A 13,797-nucleotide genomic window follows, 5' to 3' on the forward strand; every position below is an offset into this window, starting at 1 on the left:
GGAGACTGATTCTACTTCCTCTTGATTTTGTACGATGAACCAGAATAAATGACTATAGATTTATCATGTAGATTTAACACTTTTTCATCGCATAACTCTAGCTACAAACTCAACAGCAGCATCTATTTTTGATAATATTGTGAATTAAAATCTTTAGACGGATTAAGATTACCATAGATAAGGAAAAGCCGTGAGTGAAATCGGTTATATTGAGATTTACTCACAGCTAATCGTTCAAAAGATTCCCCATTTCTCATCTTCAAATTGTTGGACTAAACAGAAATTCAAATATTGACGCTTTCGTCAGGAGAATCCATTTTCCAACTCAAGCACTCCTATGTGTCTGATGAGTTGCCTCTACCTCTACCCCCGTAGTCGTCTTTTTAAAAAAGTGTATATGTAGATTTTTGTTTGGACATACATGGATGTGTAAAAATCTTAGAAAAACACGTCCACACTTGCTCAGCCGCGCGAGCTTAATTCGCAACCGCGCCGATCTTTCCTACTCCACTTCCCAGCGACTACCATTTACGTATTACTCGCGCGAGGTGGGCTTTCCTTTAGGCACTCGTACTCCTCGTCCTTTGCGTTTCCTCCTTCTTACTAACTTCACTAGCTCGTTTCGTATTTTTACAATGGTGGAGGAAACCGTAATCCAGTCTTTCGACCTCACCATCTCTGCAATTATATTCTCCGAGTCCACGCTCCTTCTCAGCGCTTGATTGAGGTTTCTTCCCTCTATCGCGGCAGTTGGACAGTGAAACATCACATGCCTTACATTCTCTGGTGTGCTACTGCATTCGGGACAATTCACCGACTCATTGAGCCTAAAGTAGTGCAGATACTGCATGCACTCTGTCCCGTAAGGAACTTCCAAGCCATATCCTAATGTTGGAAATGAGCCTGTGTGTCCTTCGTTTCATCTGTCTTGCCAGAGATCATGCAACTCTAATCTTGGCGTATTCCTGTGTTCTATGTGTCCATTGCTACGTGTTGCATGTTGTTCGTCACAAGTGAAGCGTAAAGCAAAAAGGAGCGCATCGGTTAAGCTAAAAGCAATATTCTAAATGTTTTGCCTTGCCAACATTCGGCAATATTCTCGCAAGTACCTCAATGGTACTAGCTGCCTTTGCTACGTCTCTAAGTACTCCCTAAAGCTCAGTTTGTCGTGACCAGGTGCATGATAGTCGGCCTTGAAAACGGCCGTATATCTACCGACTTCCACTTTCACAATGTTTTTCTTTCTAGGGCTCGTTATTAAGATCGCTTCAATTTGTTAAAGTTTTGTGTAAACAGAGAATGTTGTGTAAACACAAAACCTTATTAAAATCGATTTACTGTCTGTCTGTCTGTATGTATATCTGTCCGTCTGTCTGTATGTATGTCTTTCCGTCTGTCTGTCTGTCGGTTACACGCATTTTTCTCGGAGACGGTTGCAGCGATTGACACCAAATTTGGTAGAAAGCTGGGAACTGGGAACGCTCACGGATACAGTGAGTTACATCCTTTTACTACGAATTTAAGGGAGGGTCCCCATACATGCAAAAGGGGGGCGTACATTTTTTTTTCATCAAATATAGTCATGTGCGGTATCAAATTAAAGGCCTCGGCTAGTACTTTTCGAAGCCGGTCTTATTTTTGATATTCGTTGGAAAGGTGGGGAGTGTCGGGGGTCGAAAATGATCATTACTTTAAGGGGGCTATTCTCAGAAACTACCCAACCGAAAAATCTGCAAAAAATCAAGAGGCTGCCACTATGTGGTGCCTGGGCTCCGAAATACCTTCATGTCGATATCTGTTCAAATAGAGTTAATAATAGTATATCACTATAATTTTTAATGGTTGGCAGGAAAACTCCCCTTAAGTTCAAATTTTCAAGTGACGTAGACTATAATATAAAGCGTGATCTCACAAAGTGGTGGAAATCGCACTATTACTAACAAAGTCAAAGTTGACGCTTCTTTGTAAATTCAAGACTATGAATGTCAATACCCGAAAGTGGATATTCTCACATAATATATGCATATATTATGTGCTACGTACTAAGGAAACCCAAAACCTTTCGTACCTGATGCGTCCAGCTTCCGGTTTCCCGACTTGTTTTTGAGTGTAATATGGTTGGTTGCTAGAAGCTTCCCGAAATATCGTTCATTTCTAATTAAGATGTTTCTTCTCTTACAAGTTACTACTATTAAAATGTAGACAGTCAAACTAAGAAGGCTAATCAGACCAAGTCTGTACAACACCAGGGTTTTGCGACGAAAGCTGCTATTATGATAACTAATAGATTGGGTCGTTCGTTAGCATTTCTCTTTGCAAAGTACCTTCATCGGTAACTTTACTGACTACAAAAAGTAATTGTTAGAAGGAGGATAGGGGAAAGGGCGGTAAATTAATCAATCTGTCAGATAGTCTGACATCGCAGCAACATCACAGATCGATCCTCCAGCAACAAGTGAATCTTGCGTCGGTGAACTCAATTATATTTCAATTACCACCCATACCTACTTATTGCTGGCTCTGGCTATTCCATTGCTGAGTCAAGAAGATTTGAACTTATGTCAATTCAGAAAGTTGTTAAACTATCATAAATATGAAATAGTATCGTTATTCCACTCTAGGTATTCTAAATATAGAAGTGTTGATTACTTGTCAACCAAAGTTGCCTGCTATCGTTTCCGCTTATTAGTAGATTCATAAAATGGGAGATACATTTCTCTCAAACCATATCTTTATAAATATTCTCAGTCCATGCAAAAAGCCTCAATCTTCTTTGCCAGATAGATTCATTCAGCACATCGGAATGTATTTTAACATTGAAAAGTACATTGACGCGCCTTTCCAACTATTCATTTGCCACCAATCTGTGGCGTTCACGAATCGCGTTTGAGATTTTCAATTTGCAAATCCACAGTCGTGAGACTTATTCGCAAGTCAAAAGATCGACGGAACTGTGAAATGAAACGATTCAAGATGAAATTACGCTGGTTGGCGAGCGCCTTCACAAATCGCTGATCTTTACCATCGTCCTCTTGGTCAATATTTTATAGATTAAAAGTCTATGATACGGACGTAGAAATTTGCATATTATATTAAATTTTGATTGGGAACAGGGAACGAGAGAAAACTTCTACTCTGCTCTCCAGTCAACCGCAAGACAGGAAAAAGAAATAAAACGCCATACTATTGGCAGAGAACATCGAAATGTTAATTGTGTTTATGATTCTATAAACATTGTGATATTTATAGGATATGTAGACATATTTAAAATGCATGTGCTATTCGTGCTCACATTGGGGATCCCATTACCTTGACATGTTTATACGGATAGCGTGATTCTAAAGATTGTTTTAAATGGACAAGATTCTACAACTATTTTGAATATATTCCACGACAAAATTCAGAACATAAAAATCCTTTTTTCTCTCTTATTAGTGGGACTCACCTTTTATGGCGAATCGAACAATTCATGCTAATGAAGTGGAACGCCTACATGTATTAAAATCTTGGTAATTTGAAGCTTTTCAATGACTTTTTGTATTCATCCATGTTTTCCTTCCTCTAGACATTTCTTCTACAAAAGAATTTCATTTGAATTTAAAATTTAGTACATCTCTAGGGAACCAAAGGATATATTTCCCTGCATGATTCATGAAAGTGATTAACTGTATGTCGACGTTAATCCAACTACGTAACTTGGGCGCAAAATTAGTCACAATCAAGATATGCGAGGAAACTGCAAAGACTGGAAACGGGTCAAGATGTAAATGTTAAATTTAACATAAAATCATTAGCTTTCTCATGAATATTCACAATGATAACAAAATTAATCTGTTCGTTAATAGCGAGCGAACGGATGCCGGTCTGTATACGTATATGCTCATATATTATATTTTTGTTATAAAATAATTACTTCTTGCTGGCATCCCACACAGCTTCGTAGAAATTTTTTCTATAAAAAAATTGGGTATCCAATTAAAAAAGACATTTCTGAGTTTCTATATATGGTGTATATGAAATGAGCCTGCTTTATGCCATAAAATTGAATATATTTTTAACACTGAGAAAATATTTCTCCACGTTTCACATAGGCGTGAGAAAACCTGAAAAATGGGAATGATGGAAATTGAATGTGTCGTAAGTTTTTTGTGGTACATGCCGTTCAGAGATAGAAGTAGCTAATCAAATTGACAGGGTTTAATGTGAAACAAATCAGTGGTCAATGTATGGAAATTTGTCAACGGAAATTGAAAATGTGTGGATTATCAATTAGTTTTGACTTATACGTGTTGAATCCCGTTCATAAATTGTAATGGACGAAAATAATACCTTGTTTCTAACGTCTCCCGACTCAAGAGTCAAGTAACTTACAGACACAATTAATTTCCAAATCGACAAAAGTCATCTAAAGTGGTATGCGGGTTATCTGCAATAGTTTTAATCCTGGAATTGTATAACTTCCTAAATTGCATGGGCATTTGGTTCAGCAATATTTGGGTTTTTCAAATTGGTGTTTCGCCTTCGTCGATAGTTCAATTTCTGACTTTTCGCACAAGAATAATTAACGTTTTCTCTAACGCACAACCAATGTTAGTCCATGAGGGAAAATTAGAAAGCAAATATGTTAATAATAACGATTTATTTTCTCTCTAAGGATTTGTGTACAACAAAACCTTATTAAAATCGATTCAGTATCTGTCTATCTGTCATACACACTTTTCTCAGCAAGTTACATCATTCTATGTTTAGTTTAAGGGGGTCTACATACAAAAGGAGAGTGTGAAATCTTTTTCACCCAATATATTCATGTAGGGTATCAAATGAATGACCTCGATTAGTACTTTCCGAAGCTGGTTTGGTTTTGACATAAGTTGCAAAGGTCGAAAGTGATCATTTCTTTCAAGGGCCCATTCTCAGAAACTACCCAAAAATCTGAGAAAATCAACAAACTGTCCTCAAATGGCATCCCACGCTCAAAATAGCCTCCATATCGATATCACCGCAAATAAAGTTAATAAAAGTATATCAATATAATAGATTCATAAAATTCATAGTAATAAATGTATACACATCACAAGCTACGTGCAACTGGAACAATTCTTTCTCAAAAGTTCTACAGAAGAAATACACAAAACCTTACATATCTGAAGCACCAAACAATAACTTTTGGTAGACGCGCCACTGGTAAAACTTTGTAGGTTGGTGTCGTCATATATCCAGCAATTTTTCTTGGATTTTTCTCCACACTTTCCCGGACAGCGTCGATGTTGTATGGCATACGGGCTGATTAGTTGATTGTTTTCAGAAACCGTTCCTGCAAACTTGTCACCAAATGCTGGAGAGTCGAATTTTAGGGACTACCACGTCCGTTGTATTACTTTTTTCCCATTCGATAAATGCTGATGGTTGATATCCTGTAAGACGTCTCAATAGTTTATAATAATTCAAAAGAGGTTGTGTACTATAGGATTGTCGCAGCTCTGGCATGCTTCACAATTTAAAATTGCCAGAATATAAAATGTATATCCGCTAGTCATGCACGTTTGACTAATGAAGTGACAGAAGACGAACCGCTTTATTTCAGCCCGACTTGCATTCAGATTACGTTTATTAGATTGTTGTTGATTCAGACCAGAACTGTCGATTTGCGGATGTCCGGATGGCTCAAGTGGTTAAAGCGCTTGGCTGTCATAGCGGAAGGTCGCGGTTCAAATTAAATAATGTTTTTCATATTTTTTCGATAGCAGATCGGGCCAAAATAAGTAAAAGTCAAAATCAAGAACTATAGAGATGTTGATTAGAATTGATGTGAACCTAGAATTTCAAAGTTTGTTGAAAAGGTATATCGCCCCGTTTAGTATAAACTCTTCCACACAGAGTCTCAAAAAAAAGAATCTTGAAATTAAGTTAGAGCTACATTCTTTGATTATATTCAATATACTATTGTACTAATGACCTTATTTAAGCCAACTAGTACTTTCGTTAACTGCTATTGCAATTTGGAATGCCCAACTTTCGAACAATTCGTGTAAAGATGTCTCTTATGCCAATCCATCTGGAAATAAAGCAGTCATTGAACGAATTAAATTTATGGAGGCTTTAGATCATTATTTCCAACCAGTTATTATCGGTATATGAGCTAGAACTACATATGATTACGGTAGAACGGTTCGGTATAACGCACAACTTTGTCAAATCTTAAATCGTATGCTAAAGGCATTGACGAATGCCGAATGACAAAGGATACTTTATTTCGATCCTTTGCAGTCAATTTAGAACATTCGAGGGAAGAATGAAGGTATGATTTCTTTAAACAACGCAAGTCAAATATTCAAGAAAATACGAGTATGTTTGTGTACCATGTTTTGTAAAATATCCACAGAAAATTACGCACAATGAATGTCGCGTAACAGCTGGAAAAATCAGATTAGCCTTAATGGAGCAACAATGCAAATATTTGAATTCTTTTTTCAACACTCTATGCTGCTGCTAGAAAACTGGAACCTCCATACCTTAATATCCAGACTCATTTCCGGAAATTTGAATATAATCGCAAGCAACCGTTTCTGTTTCGAAACAGTTTTGAAATTAGAATAAGTTGGTATTTTGGGGTGAAATACTCATTAATATCGAAAAATTCTTCTTGGTAAATGATCGGACTGGGATCATTCATTTTTCTACAAGCAAAGACTGCCCTTTTAGCAAAAGGTAGACGACGTTAAGGATGCAAGAATGAGTTAAACAACGTATTGCTGTGGTGGAGTTCGGGTTGAAAAAGAAAATTTATTCCTAAGTATCATGTTAGACAGGCCACAATATACTTCTTTCTATAATATTGCTTTTGTTTAAATTCATTGTTTTTATAAAAAAATAGTTTGCTGCTCTGGGATAATTCCAGAAAGGTAAAACTATAACTCATTGTTCAATCGGCTGAAAAAAATAAATTTTCTGTAGGTTCTGTAGAAAGATTTTATTGTGTAATTGATTCAATTTTAAGAGTGTAATACTCGTTGAGTTTATTCCAAATAATTGTACCGTCAACGAAAATTTCTATTGAGCATAACTCAACAGAATGTACGTAATGGAGTTGAATGAAAATTACAAAACATCAATCGAAGCCCTACTTTTACACCACTTTTACTTCTACACCAATGCTTGACCTTACACTGCTACGTAAAGTAAGGATTTGAATGGTGGTCTTCTGCTGCGAAGATTCAAAAAGCATTCTACACAGTTCTTGAAAAGAGATTTCCTATAGGGCGTTGTCTGAATTGATTTAATTTTCTGGTAGGGCATCTGTTACCATCAACGAATTGGTCATCTATGATACCAATGTATGTATCCCTTATGAATCGACCTTCTACTAGACAAGTTAAGACTGATCGGTCCAAAGTTTTTTGCATCCTTGTGGTGGGTTTCCTCGGTTTAGGAATAAATATCAGCCTTACATCATGCCAGGTAATTGAAATATAAGCGTACGTCATTCTGAATATGTATATCCCGGGCACCAATAGCCTCTATTACTAGAGCCGAAGTGATGCCACCCCTGGCCGCAGACTTATGCAAGTCAATACCTATGGGATTGCGTATTCTGCATACCAAAGTCGTCTCTCGAATATTTACGTTTCTTTGACATATCGAATAGATAGCTTCCTTCGAAAGCTTCTGTCATATTAGTTTTGAACATCCGGGTTGTTTTCTTAATTCCAGTAATATATTTGATGGGTTTTCCCTGGGTCTTTGCTTTAAAGAAAATTTTATCCTTTTTGTTTCTAACATCTCTCGAGTCGTTCAAATTATTAATAAACTAATACGTATTCCATGTCGAATCTTGTTTCTTGCTCTAGATCAAAGGTAAACTTTTCTGGCGAATTTTTCTGAATAAATTAAATACGAAATTTATTTTTACGCCTTCCAATCAGAACGCATGCAATAATAATGCTTTATACTCAGTATTCTTAGAAAAATTATTAATTTTATTTCTCGTGTTTACATCGTTATTTATAAATCAATTACACAAATTTTAGTCTCATCTTTTCGAAAATCCTTCTCAGTATTTCTAAGAATTCAGCAACTAATCTGACTTTGCAATAGAAGTGTCAATTCTTACATTTTAAAATATATAGAATACAGAAAAATGAGTATATATCTAATCATAATTTCTGAATGTGACGTCAAATATCTATAAAAATTCAAGAAAACATGATACATTCTAAATTTATTCTTCACTTGCGCTGATCTAAACCGTGACCAGTTGCGTAAATTCGATACATATTGTGGTAAACTAGGAATATTTTCCAGTGTGCATGTTAATATGTGTCAATTTCAAAGCAATCAAATGTGTTTGATTAGTAAGTTAGCTTTAGAGCACAGAATCTATCTACGTCAGGGGATTCCAAGCGTGCGCCAATTTTGGGTTTTTCTAAATATTACGTGACGTGCCATTAAGTATGGAAAATATCACCTGATTAAATTGTTAAAATGAAGTAAATTATGGGCTTGGGTAGAATAAAAGCAGCGTGGACTTTAAAATTTGAACAGTTTCGAAGCGTTTCATTATTAATTCAAATAAATGTAAACTATAAAGTGATAATGAAGCCCAATTCATTGGCTCTGTTTTTTATTTTTATCAAAAGTATGTAATAATAAACATGCCAATTAATAACCAGAGAATGGAATGTGCAAAACAAAAACATATTCCCTATTACTCAAACTATGATAATTGAACGACCGAACGGAATGTTAACTATTCAAAGTTAGACAATTTCCCCTGTAGCGAATCTAATTGATATTGAGGATTTATCGAGACTCCTTATAATATTATTTCATGTAATCCATTATTTTTCAGTTCCAGTCTAATCGAAGAATCCAAAATAGTTCAAGAAATGATTGTAAACATCCTAAACTATTGAGCAAAAATGAAATTACCTGGCATATATCAAACATTTTTGACAAGAGTTCCATTTATTTGGGTCTCTATTAAATTTCTCATTGTTTTTAGAAGAAGAAAAAAACATTTGAAATGAATGTATTCTTTTCGAAAACAAGGTACAAATGAAAGAAATTAATAATTGTATCTGGTAGAAAAACATGATTTGGTTGTACCGTACCAAATCATTTTTAAATCAATCCTTCTAAGCGTAACTCAAGAAAACAATTACTTCATTAAATAATAGTTCCAGATATCTACTACCTGCATTTTTGTAAGAGTAATTTACTGAAAGAAAAAAACACCAACCAAAGCAGGTAATGGCAAGTCGGTTATATTTTTTCCCTTGCCCATTTGATTGGAATTTTTCCGAACCCATTCTGAATATCTTCAGCACCGATAACACAAAAAACATCAACTTTCTTAAAGGAATTCCACAGTGAAAAAAGGTCTTCACGGGTAGACTAACGTAAAAAATGATCTTGGAAGCAATAAGAAATGCTAAAAGTCCAATCTGAAATACCGTGTGCACAGTAAAAAATAAATAAAACGAAAAAAAGAACTAAAGATTCTTGAAGACAAGACATACAGAAAAGAAAAGATACAATAAAATAGTAATAATACAAAAAGTAGCAACAGAACGTTCAAGGCAAGGCAAGGCTCCATGAGGAACAAGACGACGAAATTGTGGGGGCACAACAAAACTGGAATGGGCCTTCTTTTGCTGCTGTTGCTGCCTGTTGGGTTGCGTCTCTCGCGTTCACAGCGTCATCGTCATCAACGTATAGAAGATACGCTTTAAATCCAGATATATTGACTATAATATGTAATCTTATTCTTAGCGGGACAACGGTCTCACTCGCTCCAATTGAAAAAGCACCCGTGCAGCGTATTTCGGTAGCTACGGAGAAGTCAAATCGCACAAATTGAAGAACTCATGTATTAAAGCCGAACATCTGGCAGCGTGCTAATGCCATGGCATCCTATGCCATGCCAATGCCGGTTCGGGACCAGGTCCAGTACCATCTTTTCTTTCACTCTCCATATTATCATCATAAGCAACCCGTAGGAGCCTCAGAAGCAACAAAGCAACAACGTTGTATGCTATGTGTACGGGTACTATAGCAGATGTATGAAGAGTCATTGATAATGAGATAGAGCACTTTTGAAAAATATTCGTACACCTTTGGAACTTCAATGAGGAATGCTTTTCAATTTTCGGGGTGTTTATGATGATGGTGAAAATTGTCTCAATAAAAAAGTTTTGTAATAATGAACCGAAGATCAGAAAACTATAACCGTTTTAGCCTAAAAGCAACTCTAGCCTTTCTTTATGTCTTTGGTGTTGTACTTTCTCTTTCTTGTGCAATATACTGCAATCTTAAATCTAGGAAAGTTATCAAGTATCAAAATATAATACCCCCTTTGACGATAAGTCCAGTCTCTTTATTTTTAAATATTTAGAGGACTCTTAGTTTCCCCATGATATAGCGAAACCCCGAGGGGAATTGTCCATCTTCGTCTTCAGCATTGTTTGTAGCTTCGAGTCCAGGGAGATCTTAACATCGGAGGTTGAAAATTCTTCCAGTTCCTCTTCTAATTAATTTCCGAATCCTTCAATTGCTAGTTGATAACTATGTGAATTTCACTGAACCTGTACGCCAGTACACAGAAGGTGCATTCCGGAGAAACTAACAGCTATTATTAGGGTTTCCTAATCACTACACTACTGAATCAAGGTAAAATCTGTGAAAATTTTGAAATCCAAAGCAGATGTAATGAACTTTGAATTAAGAGACGGGCGTTGCCTGTGGTCAACTACGAGGCGGAGATGAAGGGCAAGTGAAATTTTATACATAACATGTGGAGATCTATAGTATCCCAAAGGGTCGCCTCCCCTTATCCCCCACAATCCTGAGCCAGGTGTCGTGCAAGCGTGTCAACGAGATACTTCAATATAGCTGCACTTGGGCAGTTCTCTCTATCCTTGTGGTTGGCTATAACCAATCCGGATAGTCGCTGGTAATTTCCAACTTTTACTTACATAACGCGTAATTGCGCAAGGCTGTAGTTTTTCGTCAATATTATTCCTTCTTGTTATCGATGATGTTCTATGTTTTAATGGACTGATATATCTTTCCCTAAATAGTTTCCAGTGCCACTCAACACATTAACATCGCTGGTTTGGCTCAAATTTGGAAACACATATATTTTAATGCCAACATCAAGTTGAGGTTGTTGCGTGTCGATTTTCTCTCTGCGTTACTATATGGGATATATGGGAGCTGCTGAAAATGACGGCGACTGCGTATTTAGCTTAAATTTCTTCCAGCAATCGGTGATGAACAGAACCCGATTTTGTACATAGAAGATCCTCTGAAATGGCCTTGAGGTGTCCGCGTGTCTCGGACAATGGAACTTAACCTCGGGTGAAGCGGCATATTCGGACAGTCGGGAGACTCGTCTAATCCGAAGCGATGCAAGCTGTTCATGTATCCATGGTCTCCCGTAAGAAACTGTGTTCAATGGCAATTCGATTTTCCGTGTTTTCGCTTGACTCATTTTTCAATATGGGTCCAGCGGCCTTTTCCGGACTTATCCCATCTTTGCTGCCATTTCTAGTATAGCTCCGTCCTAGTGTTTTCGCAGTCACGTCTCGCACTGTCTCCCTTCTCTGGTAAAGACAGTGCGCCTTATTCGCTAGAGGATCCAAAGGAATCATTTTCGCGATGACACACACTTCCTCGCCCCCTGCCCCTTGAATCTGATCTTGGAGTCGATCTTTACTCGCAAGTATCTAATGATTAATTTTGAAACAAACTTGTGATTACCAACCCGGATTTTGACAATATTGTTTTTCCTGCGATTGGTAATAAGGAAGGAACCTACATAACATTCCATTACCAATTATCGAAAGTCGTTATGGTCTGATCACTGAGGTTAAGCGTTATTAGAAGGGGTTACTTCTTAGACGGGGGCCAAAGTGGGAAGATTTTATTTTAATCTTTTTACCATTTTTAGGTAATTGTAGAGCTAATAGTTGATAATGGATAAGAATGCAGATTCAAATAACCAATTAAAAAACACTTTTTTTGAACATTCAAATCGGTTCAATGTGTCTTTCACGTCCAATTTATTCGGAAAAGACTGAACGGATTGTCACGAAATTTGGCGAGAATATGTGGTCTAAATGTCCCTTTACATGTTGTGAGTGGCGCCATTTTGTGTTGAGTTTGAAGGGAGCCTTTTTCACAGAATATGGTCATGCGGGGTATCAAACGAAAGGGCTCGATTAGTACTTTTTGAAACTGAGATCTGATTTCTGATATTAGGTGAAATATATTAAATCTACGCCTCAAAATACAGCCCGTTGAGATATCTCTACAAATAAAGTTAATAATAGTATATTACCATGTTTTAGAAATTTATCAGAACCGGCTTGTTTTATATCTAGCTCTTGTAGTTCAGCTTTCAAAATAAATGTTCTTTTTAGCATCTCCTTAGTACTTAAACTGTCGTACGGAAGGTCGCGGTTCAAATCTCACTGGAGGCAGTGGGATTTGTATTGCGGTTTAACGTCGGATACCAGTCGAGTCAGCTGTGAATAAGTACCTTAGTCAAATCAAGGTAATAATCTCAGACGAGCGCAATGCTGACCACATTGCCGCCTACAGGGTACTGTAATCCTGTAGTATACCGTTACGGTCTTGAATGAAGTGCTCTAACACACTTCAAGGCCCTGATTCAATTGGATTGTTGCGCCAATGATTATTATTAGTACTTAGTACTTTTCCTAAGTCATGCCTTGGTAAATGCTAGGATTCATTAAGGTTATCGGTTTTTAATGCAACTCGGGAGTTGACACTGACGATGCTTGCTCTCCATGAAGGTTTTGTTATGGCAGACTAATTGTCATTTTTTCTCAATTTAAGTTTATTTGAAATTTTTATTTTTCCTTTGAAGGACGAGATTTACTTTTTTCTTTTGAATGTTGTCTGCTATTTGGGGCATTCACAGCGCTAGATCTGTCTTCACTCTTTTGCCCGTAATTTGGGTATGCAGATACTTTAACGTCAGCATCAAGTTGAGGTTGTACCTTGTCAGTGTTCTCTTTGTGCTGTTATATGGAAGCAGACTGTGGATAGTGTTTACTGTTGCTTAAAACATCTATCTCCATCGCACAATTGAACAACTGCTTCGGCGTACAAAACGCTGTCGCACATTATGAAAGAGCGAAAACTCAACTGCAGGTAGTGCAATGCGTTTTCCAAAAGTGATCGATGTGTAGATTGTAATAGAGCACGTGGCGAAAATTGAAAAGGAGCTGCAACATAAAAAGCGAAGGCATTAATGGCGCTAGTGTGTGATTGACGCGTCATGGCCTACATAGGGGTCAATGATAACAATAAACTTGATAAAAAGTTCCCAGAATTAATTTTGTAAATTTAAAATGTAAGATTTAAAATAATCCCCGTCATTAATTCAAGCGCTTGAGTAGAACGAATTCGCAAGGAGTTGAACCAGGTGCATTACGTTGCTCTTGAATTGTATTCGTTGTGTGTTTATCCAAGTCTTGGATAATGATGGCATTGTGTTTTGGTGCATTATTTTGGTGCAAAATCTATGAGTTTGTTGGACACAAATTTATTCGTTTTTGGCAAACTGCTTCACGCAAATGGCTCATCAATAACACTTCTTGTTGACTGTATGGAAAAAAAGATTTGGTGCCTAACTCGGTGTTATAATCGATGAAAGTCGTGAGCAGCACCTGAAAATACGTTGTTTCTTCGGTCTTGGCTCATTTATGCCATATTACTTACTCGCTTGATTTTTTGATTGCGTGTTGTATTCATAAACCCACGTCTCGT

At 36.9% G+C, this 13,797-nt stretch overlaps 1 protein-coding gene across 3 annotated transcripts in view; it reads left to right on the plus strand.

Moving 5' to 3' along the window:
* LOC119650571 (serine/threonine-protein kinase Warts) overlaps window positions 1-13,797 on the plus strand; it is a 127,852-nt gene that overhangs the window by 97,358 nt on the left and 16,697 nt on the right. The gene's annotated exons all lie outside the window — the stretch shown is intronic.

The sequence above is a fragment of the Hermetia illucens genome, chromosome 3 (genome assembly GCF_905115235.1).
Source record: "Hermetia illucens chromosome 3, iHerIll2.2.curated.20191125, whole genome shotgun sequence".
Taxonomy (NCBI): domain Eukaryota; kingdom Metazoa; phylum Arthropoda; class Insecta; order Diptera; family Stratiomyidae; genus Hermetia; species Hermetia illucens.